At 22.7% G+C, this 10,694-nt stretch overlaps 1 long non-coding RNA gene across 1 annotated transcript; it reads right to left on the bottom strand.

Moving 5' to 3' along the window:
- Positions 1-7,523: 7,523 nt before the first annotated feature.
- LOC145941053 (uncharacterized) lies at positions 7,524-10,283 on the bottom strand. The gene is made up of 6 exons (XR_014426115.1): positions 10,265-10,283; positions 9,999-10,171; positions 9,832-9,890; positions 8,228-8,305; positions 7,833-7,922; positions 7,524-7,651 (listed from the first exon to the last, which is right to left on the bottom strand). It is a non-coding gene; the product is annotated as an uncharacterized LOC145941053 (long non-coding RNA).
- Positions 10,284-10,694: the final 411 nt, after the last annotated feature.

The raw sequence follows: 10,694 nt of genomic DNA, 5'->3' as shown, positions 1-10,694 counted from the left end.
ATTAAATTATATAAATATTCAGATGGGACCAATATCGTAAAAATGAAATTATTACATAATGAAGCAAGAATCAAATTCTTAATGAAAATGCATTCAATGTCTTTCAAATAAGTAATTAAAATGATTAGACTTATCACACATCTAATTTAATTAAATTATAAAAATATTCAGATGGGACCAATATCGTAAAAATGAAATTATTACATAATGAAGCAAGAATCAAATTCTTAATGAAAATGCATTCAATGTCTTTCAAATAAGTAATTAAAATGATTAGACTTATCACACATCTAATTTAATTAAATTATAAAAATATTCAGATGGGACCAATATCGTAAAAATGAAATTATTACATAATGAAGCAAGAATCAAATTCTTAATGAAAATGCATTCAATGTCTTTCAAATAAGTAATTAAGATTATTGAAATAATTTTAGAACTCAGTTATTTAAATTACATAAATATTTAAATACAACCAAAATCGTAAAAATAAATTTATTACATAATAAAGCACAAGTCAAATTCTAAATAAAAATGTATTCAATGTCTTTCAAATAATTAATTAAAATGATTAAACTCATCACACATCTAATTTAATTAAATTATACAAATATTCAGATGGGACCAGTATCGTAAAAATGAAATTATTACATAATGAACCAAGATTCAAATTCTTTATGAAAATTGATTCAATGTTTTTCAAATAAGTAATTAAAATGATTAAACTTATCACACATCTAATTTAATTAAATTATATAAATATTCAGATGGGACCAATATCGTAAAAATGAAATTATTACATAATGAAGCAAGAATCAAATTCTTAATGAAAATGCATTCAATGTCTTTCAAATAAGTAATTAAAATGAGTAAACTTATCACACATCTAATTTAATTAAATTATATAAATATTCAGATGGGACCAATATCGTAAAAATGAAATTATTACATAATGAAGCAAGAGTCAAATTCTTAATGAAAATGTATTCAATGTCTTTCAAATAAGTAATTAAGATGACTGAAATAATCTTAGATCTCAGTTATTTAAATTATATAAATATTTAAATAGAACAATATCGTAAAAATAAATTTATTACATAATAAAGCACGAGTCAAATTCTTAATGAAAATGCATTCAATGTCTTTCAAATAAGTAATTAAAATGATTAGACTTATCACACATCCAATTTAATTAAATTATAAAAATATTCAGATAGGACCAATATCGTAAAAATGAAATTATTACATAATGAAGCAAGAATCAAATTCTTAATGAAAATGCATTCTATGTCTTTCAAATAAGTAATTAAGATTATTGAAATAATTTTAGATCTCAGTTATTTAAATTATATAAATATTTAAATACAACCAATATCGTAAAAATAAATTTATTACATAATAAAGCACAAGTCAAATTCTAAATAAAAATGTATTCAATGTCTTTCAAATAAGTAATTAAAATGATTAAACTTATCACACATCTAATTTAATTAAATTATACAAATATTCAGATGGGACCAATATCGTAAAAATGAAATTATTACATAATGAAGCAAGAATCAAATTCTTAATGAAAATGCATTCAATGTCTTTCAAATAAGTAATTAAAATGATTAACCTTATAACACATCTAATTTAATTAAATTATATAAATATTCAGATGGGACCAATATCGTAAAAATGAAATTATTACATAATGAAGCAAGAATCAAATTCTTAATGAAAATGCATTCAATGTCTTTCAAATAAGTAATTAAAATGATTAAACTTATCACACATCTAATTTAATTAAATTATATAAATATTCAGATGGGACCAATATCGTAAAAATGAAATTATTACATAATGAAGCAAGAATCAAATTCTTAATGAAAATGCATTCAATGTCTTTCAAATAAGTAATTAAAATGATTAGACTTATCACACATCTAATTTAATTAAATTATAAAAATATTCAGATGGGACCAATATCGTAAAAATGAAATTATTACATAATGAAGCAAGAATCAAATTCTTAATGAAAATGCATTCAATGTCTTTCAAATAAGTAATTAAAATGATTAGACTTATCACACATCTAATTTAATTAAATTATAAAAATATTCAGATGGGACCAATATCGTAAAAATGAAATTATTACATAATGAAGCAAGAATCAAATTCTTAATGAAAATGCATTCAATGTCTTTCAAATAAGTAATTAAGATTATTGAAATAATTTTAGATCTCAGTTATTTAAATTACATAAATATTTAAATACAACCAAAATCGTAAAAATAAATTTATTACATAATAAAGCACAAGTCAAATTCTAAATAAAAATGTATTCAATGTCTTTCAAATAATTAATTAAAATGATTAAACTCATCACACATCTAATTTAATTAAATTATACAAATATTCAGATGGGACCAGTATCGTAAAAATGAAATTATTACATAATGAACCAAGATTCAAATTCTTTATGAAAATTGATTCAATGTTTTTCAAATAAGTAATTAAAATGATTAAACTTATCACACATCTAATTTAATTAAATTATATAAATATTCAGATGGGACCAATATCGTAAAAATGAAATTATTACATAATGAAGCAAGAATCAAATTCTTAATGAAAATGCATTCAATGTCTTTCAAATAAGTAATTAAAATGAGTAAACTTATCACACATCTAATTTAATTAAATTATATAAATATTCAGATGGGACCAATATCGTAAAAATGAAATTATTACATAATGAAGCAAGAGTCAAATTCTTAATGAAAATGTATTCAATGTCTTTCAAATAAGTAATTAAGATGATTGAAATAATCTTAGATCTCAGTTATTTAAATTATATAAATATTTAAATAGAACAATATCGTAAAAATAAATTTATTACATAATAAAGCACGAGTCAAATTCTTAATGAAAATGCATTCAATGTCTTTCAAATAAGTAATTAAAATGATTAGACTTATCACACATCCAATTTAATTAAATTATAAAAATATTCAGATAGGACCAATATCGTAAAAATGAAATTATTACATAATGAAGCAAGAATCAAATTCTTAATGAAAATGCATTCTATGTCTTTCAAATAAGTAATTAAGATTATTGAAATAATTTTAGATCTCAGTTATTTAAATTATATAAATATTTAAATACAACCAATATCGTAAAAATAAATTTATTACATAATAAAGCACAAGTCAAATTCTAAATAAAAATGTATTCAATGTCTTTCAAATAAGTAATTAAAATGATTAAACTTATCACACATCTAATTTAATTAAATTATACAAATATTCAGATGGGACCAATATCGTAAAAATGAAATTATTACATAATGAAGCAAGAATCAAATTCTTAATGAAAATGCATTCAATGTCTTTCAAATAAGTAATTAAAATGATTAACCTTATAACACATCTAATTTAATTAAATTATATAAATATTCAGATGGGACCAATATCGTAAAAATGAAATTATTACATAATGAAGCAAGAATCAAATTCTTAATGAAAATGCATTCAATGTCTTTCAAATAAGTAATTAAAATGAGTAAACTTATCACACATCTAATTTAATTAAATTATATAAATATTCAGATGGGACCAATATCGTAAAAATGAAATTATTACATAATGAAGCAAGAGTCAAATTCTTAATGAAAATGTATTCAATGTCTTTCAAATAAGTAATTAAGATGATTGAAATAATCTTAGATCTCAGTTATTTAAATTATATAAATATTTAAATAGAACAATATCGTAAAAATAAATTTATTACATAATAAAGCACGAGTCAAATTCTAAATGACAATGCATTCAATGTCTTTCAAATAAGTAATTAAGATGATTGAAATAATCTTAGATCTCAGTTATTTAAATTATATAAATATTTAAATAGAACAATATCGTAAAAATAAATTTATTACATAATAAAGCACGAGTCAAATTCTAAATGACAATGCATTCAATGTCTTTCAAATAAGTAATTAAAATGATTAAACTTATCACACATCTAATTTAATTAAATTATATAAATATTCAGATGGGACCAATATCGTAAAAATGAAATTATTACGTAATGAAGCAAGAATCAAATTCTTAATGAAAATGCATTCAATGTCTTTCAAATAAGTCATTAAAATGATTAAACTTATCACACATCTAATTTAATTAAATTATATAAATATTCAGATGGGACCAATATCGTAAAAATGAAATTGTTACATAATGAAGCAAGAATCAAATTCTGAATGAAAATGCATTCAATGTCTTTCAAATAAGTAATTAAAATGATTAAACTTATTACACATCTAATTTAATTAAATTATATAAATATTCAGATGGGACCAATATCGTAAAAATGAAATTATTACATAATGAAGCAAGAGTCAAATTCTTAATGAAAATGCATTCAATGTCTTTCAAATAAGTAATTAAAATAATTGAAATGATCTTAGATCTCAGTTATTTAAATTGTATAAATATATAAATGGAACCAATATCGTAAAAATAAATATATTACATAATAAAGCACGAGTCAAATTCAAAATGAAAATGCATTCAATGTTTTTCAAATAAGTAATTAAAATGATCTGAACATCTGCTCTTAAAAATGCGATTATATATATATTTGAATAATTTTAATTCATAATTTTTAGTTTTATATATAGTTATACAAATATAATATAATAATTATATATATTGTTATCATTTATCTATACATTAATCTATTTTACTATGTGTTACATCGAAAAAAAATTTATTATAATTTCTTTGAATATTATTGTTGAATTTAATGTGAAAAAATTATCGTTATAAAAAAAAATGTACAAAATTTTTTTTAAAAATATTTATATCAGATAAAATTAATTTCATAAGAATGTGATAATATGCTTTAAATAATATGTTATAATATTTTAAACTTGAATATTTTATGACAGAAATCATCTGATAACTGTCAAAAAGAATTATGATATTATTTAAAACATTTATTATTATTTTAATTTTTATAACATATTATTAGTTTAAAATTTAAATAAATCGTTAATTTGCTAATTAAAATTTAAAATAATAATAGGTTATAATAATTAAAATAGTAATATATGTTGTAAATAATATGTTATAATGCCTTAGCTGCGATTAATATTTTTTGACAGAAATCAGCTGATAGTTTTCAAAAATAACAATCGAATTTTAAGTATTATATTATATTATTTAATACATATTATTATTTTAATTTTTATAACATATTATTATTTTAAAATTTAATTAACAAATTTTCGCTTAATTAATATTTTTTTACAGAAATCAGCTGATTAAAGTGTTAATTTGCTTATTAATTTTTTAAATAATATGTTTTAAATAATATGTTATAATATTTTTGACAGTTATCATCTGATTTCTATCAAAAAATATTAATCAAGAAGAAGGTATTATAACATATTATTTACAACATAATACTATTTTAAGTATATTACTATTAGATATATTACTATTTTTACCATATTATTATTTTAAAATTTAATTATCAAATTAATGCTTTAATCAGCTGATTTCTGTGAAAAAATATTAATCAAGTTTATACAAACTTTATTTTATTTTTTTTTAAATATTCTTTTTAACAAAAAATCGAAGAATGGCGCGCGCGTAGCGCGCGATTGTGTTGTTCTAGTAACTAGTATATAAAATCGAAGAATGCGCGTAGCGCGCACTTGTTTTTTTCCGGTGTTTAAAAAAAGACGTGTCATAACTTGAAGTTATGATAATTAAATCGCGACATTAAACAATCAAAAAAATTAATCATTGCACCTAATAATTAAAACTTGTTAAAAAAGATGAAGAAAGAAAGAGCGTATTTAAATATGTGAGAAAACATGAATAAAATAATTCTCACTTCGATAATAGAAAATATTTAAAAAAGACTATATAAATTATCTTTTTTTTTTTTAAATTGAAATATTCATCTTAATTAATTGTGTGTTTATTCATTTTGAGGTAACGGATAGTAACTATCTACAATCTACAGTCTACAATCTACATTCTAAATCTACATCTCTACAATCAAATATTTATGAAACCGTTACCTCGTAATAAAATAATAGTTTATCACTTACCAATCGATGTTCAACAGCAGAGGAGATAACTGCATTGAAGCTACGTTGATCTGTAACATACAAATAGAATATAAATTATAACAGCGTTTTAAATAATTATTATCTAATTAGTATTTTACACATTAAATTTTATATTCGACGCGTACAATAATCAGTAGATAGGTATATATAATTGAATAATTTTATAAATTTTGTAAAGATTATTTTTTTAAATATAAAAAACTTTTGTAATATTTATACATAGAGTTATTTCTCTCTAATTTTCCTTTATTTAAATTATTCAATATATAAATAGAATTATATAATATCTATGCGTAAAAAAATACGTGATTTATAACAAGTCAAATATTATACATATACATCATATTATATCAATATTATATAAATAATAAACACTCACCACAAAGTTGCTCCGCCGGTGCCTGATGCCTCCTAGTCCTGCTCCTCCTCTCAGGTCAGATTGATCAGGATTGTCCAATAATTCAAATCAAAGTCTGCTGATTGATGATAACGCGCGATACTTTGAACGACACTCCCGCACTTAAACGCGCGATACTTTGAACGACACTCCCGCACTTGAACGCGCGACACTACCGTCCGATTGTGTCTTATTGTTAGACCGTCGTGTTGCCGATCATATCGCTCAATTTTATGGCGATGTCAAGCACACCATATGTGCTTCATTAGTAATAATTGTCATTTCTTAATAATTACTATTCTATAATATCGATAACACCCCCCTTTAATGAAAATTATAATAAATTAATATTATATATAAAAGGAATTTTGTACGTTCTTTGTTATGAATCCGCGAAAATTCGATAATCAATTTTAATATATTCGCGGTTTGCAGTTTATTTCCGAATTACACGATAGCGCAATCGATGAATCACAAAAGTAAAAAAAAATAAAATAAAATAACATAATTCGTACTAAAAATTTTAAGATATTATCATGAATTTTTCTGCAAATTTTATATCACTATTACTTTTTCTTTTAGTCCAAAATTATTATATATTCTCAAAATATCCGCAAAATATCTGATATGTTATATATTTTAAAATATAACTTTATTTTAACTAATGTAAACTCAAATGATCAATCAACATAAATGAATGGATTACAAAATATATAATATAAAATCTGTACATTATAATAATAAGTAATTATAATTATTTAATCATTTAAAATTTATAATCACACATACAATTAATATAATTGTTAGTATGTTCTTTTAAAATAAATTAGATTGAATATATTATGTATTACTATATAAAATGTTTCTTTTCCTTTTCTTAAACTGTAATTTTTAAACTGTATTCATAATCTTTATTATACTTTTAATCTTTAATAACCCATTCATTTTAAGGTAACGGAACTATCTACAAAATCTACAGTCTATACACAAGCTACAAACTAGATCTACACATTTCCACACAATCTAATTTCTACAAAACCGTTACCTTTTGTAATAAAATAATTTTTCACTCACTGGTCGATGCACAATAGCGGAGTTAACTGCATTCAAGCTACGTTGATCTGTAACATATAAATAAAATTCAAATTATAGAACTGCTCAAAATAATTAATACTTAAAAAAATTATTATTTTGTATGCATTACATTTTATATTCGATGCATACAAATAATAAACAGCAATATAATTAAAAAATTTTATAAATTTTTATTTAATAATAATTGAATTAATAATAAATACTTACACAATAGTTGCTCCGCTGGTGCCCGACGTCTCTCCCAGACCTCCTCCTCCTCTCAGATTGTCAAGATCATCAGTCGTCAGTTACGTTGATCTGTAACATACAATTAAAATTCAAATTGTAGTAGCGCCAAAAATAATTAATGTTTTAGAAAATTATTACTGTACGCATTGGATTTTATTTTCCATGCCTACAATAGAGAGCAAGTAGAAATATAGTTGAATAATTTTATAAATTTTTATTTAATTTATAATTTTTATTTAATTTACAATTATTAAATTTTTATTTAATTTATAATTATTTTTTATTTGATTTATAATAATTTTATTATTTTATTTTATTTTATTTTATAAATTTTTATTTAGTAATTGAACTAAATAAAGTCAATAAATACTCACTCCATGATTGTTCGACTGGTGCCCAATGTCTCCCAGATCTCATCCTCTCAGATTATCAAGACAGTCAGTTATGTTGATCTGTAACATATAAATAAAATTCAAATTGTAGCAGCACACAAAATATATAAATATTCGGATGGGACCAATATCGTAAATATGATTTTATTACATAATGAAGCAAGAGTCAAATTCTGAATGAAAATGCATTCAATGTTATTCAAATAAGTAATTAAAATGATTAACCTTATCACACATCTAATTTAATTAAATTATATAAATATTCAGATGGGACCAATATCGTAAAAATGAAATTATTACATAATGAAGCAAGAGTCAAATTCTTAATAAAAATGCATTCAATGTCTTTCAAATAAGTAATTAAGATGATTGAAATAATCTTAGATCTCAGTTAATTAAATTATATAAATATTTAAATAAAACAAATATCGTAAAAATAAATTTATTACATAATAAAGCACGAGTTAAATTCTAAATGAAAATGCATTCAATGTCTTTCAAATATATAATTAAAATGATTAAATTTATCAAACATCTAATTTAATTAATTATATAAATATTCAGATGGGACCAATATCGTAAAAATGAAATTATTACATAATGAAGCAAGAGTCAAATTCCTAATAAAAATACATTCAATGTCTTTCAAATAAGTAATTAAGATGATTGAAATAATCTTATATCTCAGTTAATTAAATTATATAAATATTTAAATAGAACCAATATCGTAAAAATGAATTTATTACATAATAAAGCACGAATTAAATTCTAAATAAAAATGCATTCAATGTCTTTCAAATATATAATTAAAATGATTAAATTGATCAAACATCTAATTTAATTAAATTATATAAATATTCAGATGGGACCAATATCGTAAAAATGAAATTATTACATAATGAAGCAAGAGTCAAATTCTTAATGAAAATGCATTCAATGTCTTTCAAATAAGTAATTAAGATGATTGAAATAATCTTAGATCTCAGTTATTTAAATTATATAAATATTTAAATAGAACCAATATCGTAAAAATAAATTTATTACATAATGAAGCACAAGTCAAATTCTAAATAAAAATGCATTCAATGACTTTCAAATAAGTAATTAAAATGATTAAACTTTTCACACATCTCATTTAATTAAATTCCATAGAATCGTTTTCATTAGAGACTTTTTAGAAGTCATTAAAATATTCATGAGATTGTTAATACAAATGCTTATTGAAAATATATATAATGTATAATTTAAATTTCTTTCTGAGCTAATTTAAAAAATAGATTTTTTTAACCAATGTTATATTATTGCGTTTTTTGAAAAAAAAAAAAAAAAAAGAATAACTTTAAGATATTTATGAAATTTTTAATGCGAGTGCTTATCGAAAATATTATAAATTTAAATATATGTATATATGTATAATGTAAATTTATTTCTGAGCTAATCTCAAAAATCAATTTATATCCTAAACAATATTATGTTATTATTATATTAGCGGTTTTTATGTGCTGGCTAATATATATTTCAAATAAATGGCGATGATATAAATTCGATGATAGGTATAATTAGTTAAATAAAATCAATTTACTCACCGGTCGTTGAAACGCGGTTATAGTTTCGTTGATTGTTGCGTCGCTTCGGAAAGTCGTTCCTATAAATAATATTATATTATTATTATATGAGCGATTTTCATATGCTAGCTATATATTTCAGGTAAATGACAATGATATAATCAGGTAAATAAAGTAAATTTGCTCACCAGTCGTTGAAACGCTGCCATATTCTCGTTGATTGTTGCGTCGTTTCGGAAATCGTTCGCCGAGATGCATTTTCATCGACCAGGCATTACAGATTTCGATTTCCCGCATTAAATAATACGATAGAACGATCACCCGTTACTTTGTACGGCATTCTCGACACCGATTGCACGCACTACGCACCGGATTGCATAAATAACAACGGATAAATAACGACGATCTAACCATCAGCCACTTTCGATATTCGCGATATGTAGTGAAGTAGTACGCTGTGACGTAGTACATCGTGACGTAATGCAACATTTTGTGCGGCGCGAACTTCGCACGGTTCGCATGCGACACAATCATCTGAAAACGATAAATTATGTATTGATTAAATATCTCACATCCAAAATATAGTTTTCCCAAAGCACAAAAGCTTGAACGCGATGCGATTCGTACAAATAAATGACGCCAAATGATACATACCTCTTAATAAATAGAATGTTCAATGAGATTGATCGATTCGGAGAAAAAGCGGCTAAGCGGCGTAGCCCGGCGGATGCAGACTGTCGTAGGTTGATTAACCGTGATCGCACGAATTAATTAATACTTCCTGCTAATTGCCCGTGGCACGATTCAATACTCCCAACATTCGTTTGTACGCGGAAATCATTCTTAACGGGAAAAACGCGTGAAAAATGCGGAACCGATTGAGC

Source organism: Prenolepis imparis, unplaced genomic scaffold (genome assembly GCF_030444845.1).
Source record: "Prenolepis imparis isolate NDT839.2.m4 unplaced genomic scaffold, iyPreImpa1.0 SCAF_9, whole genome shotgun sequence".
Classification (NCBI taxonomy): domain Eukaryota; kingdom Metazoa; phylum Arthropoda; class Insecta; order Hymenoptera; family Formicidae; genus Prenolepis; species Prenolepis imparis.
Note: the sequence above shows the minus strand (reverse complement) of the source record. Positions and strands in the feature narration are given on the sequence as shown.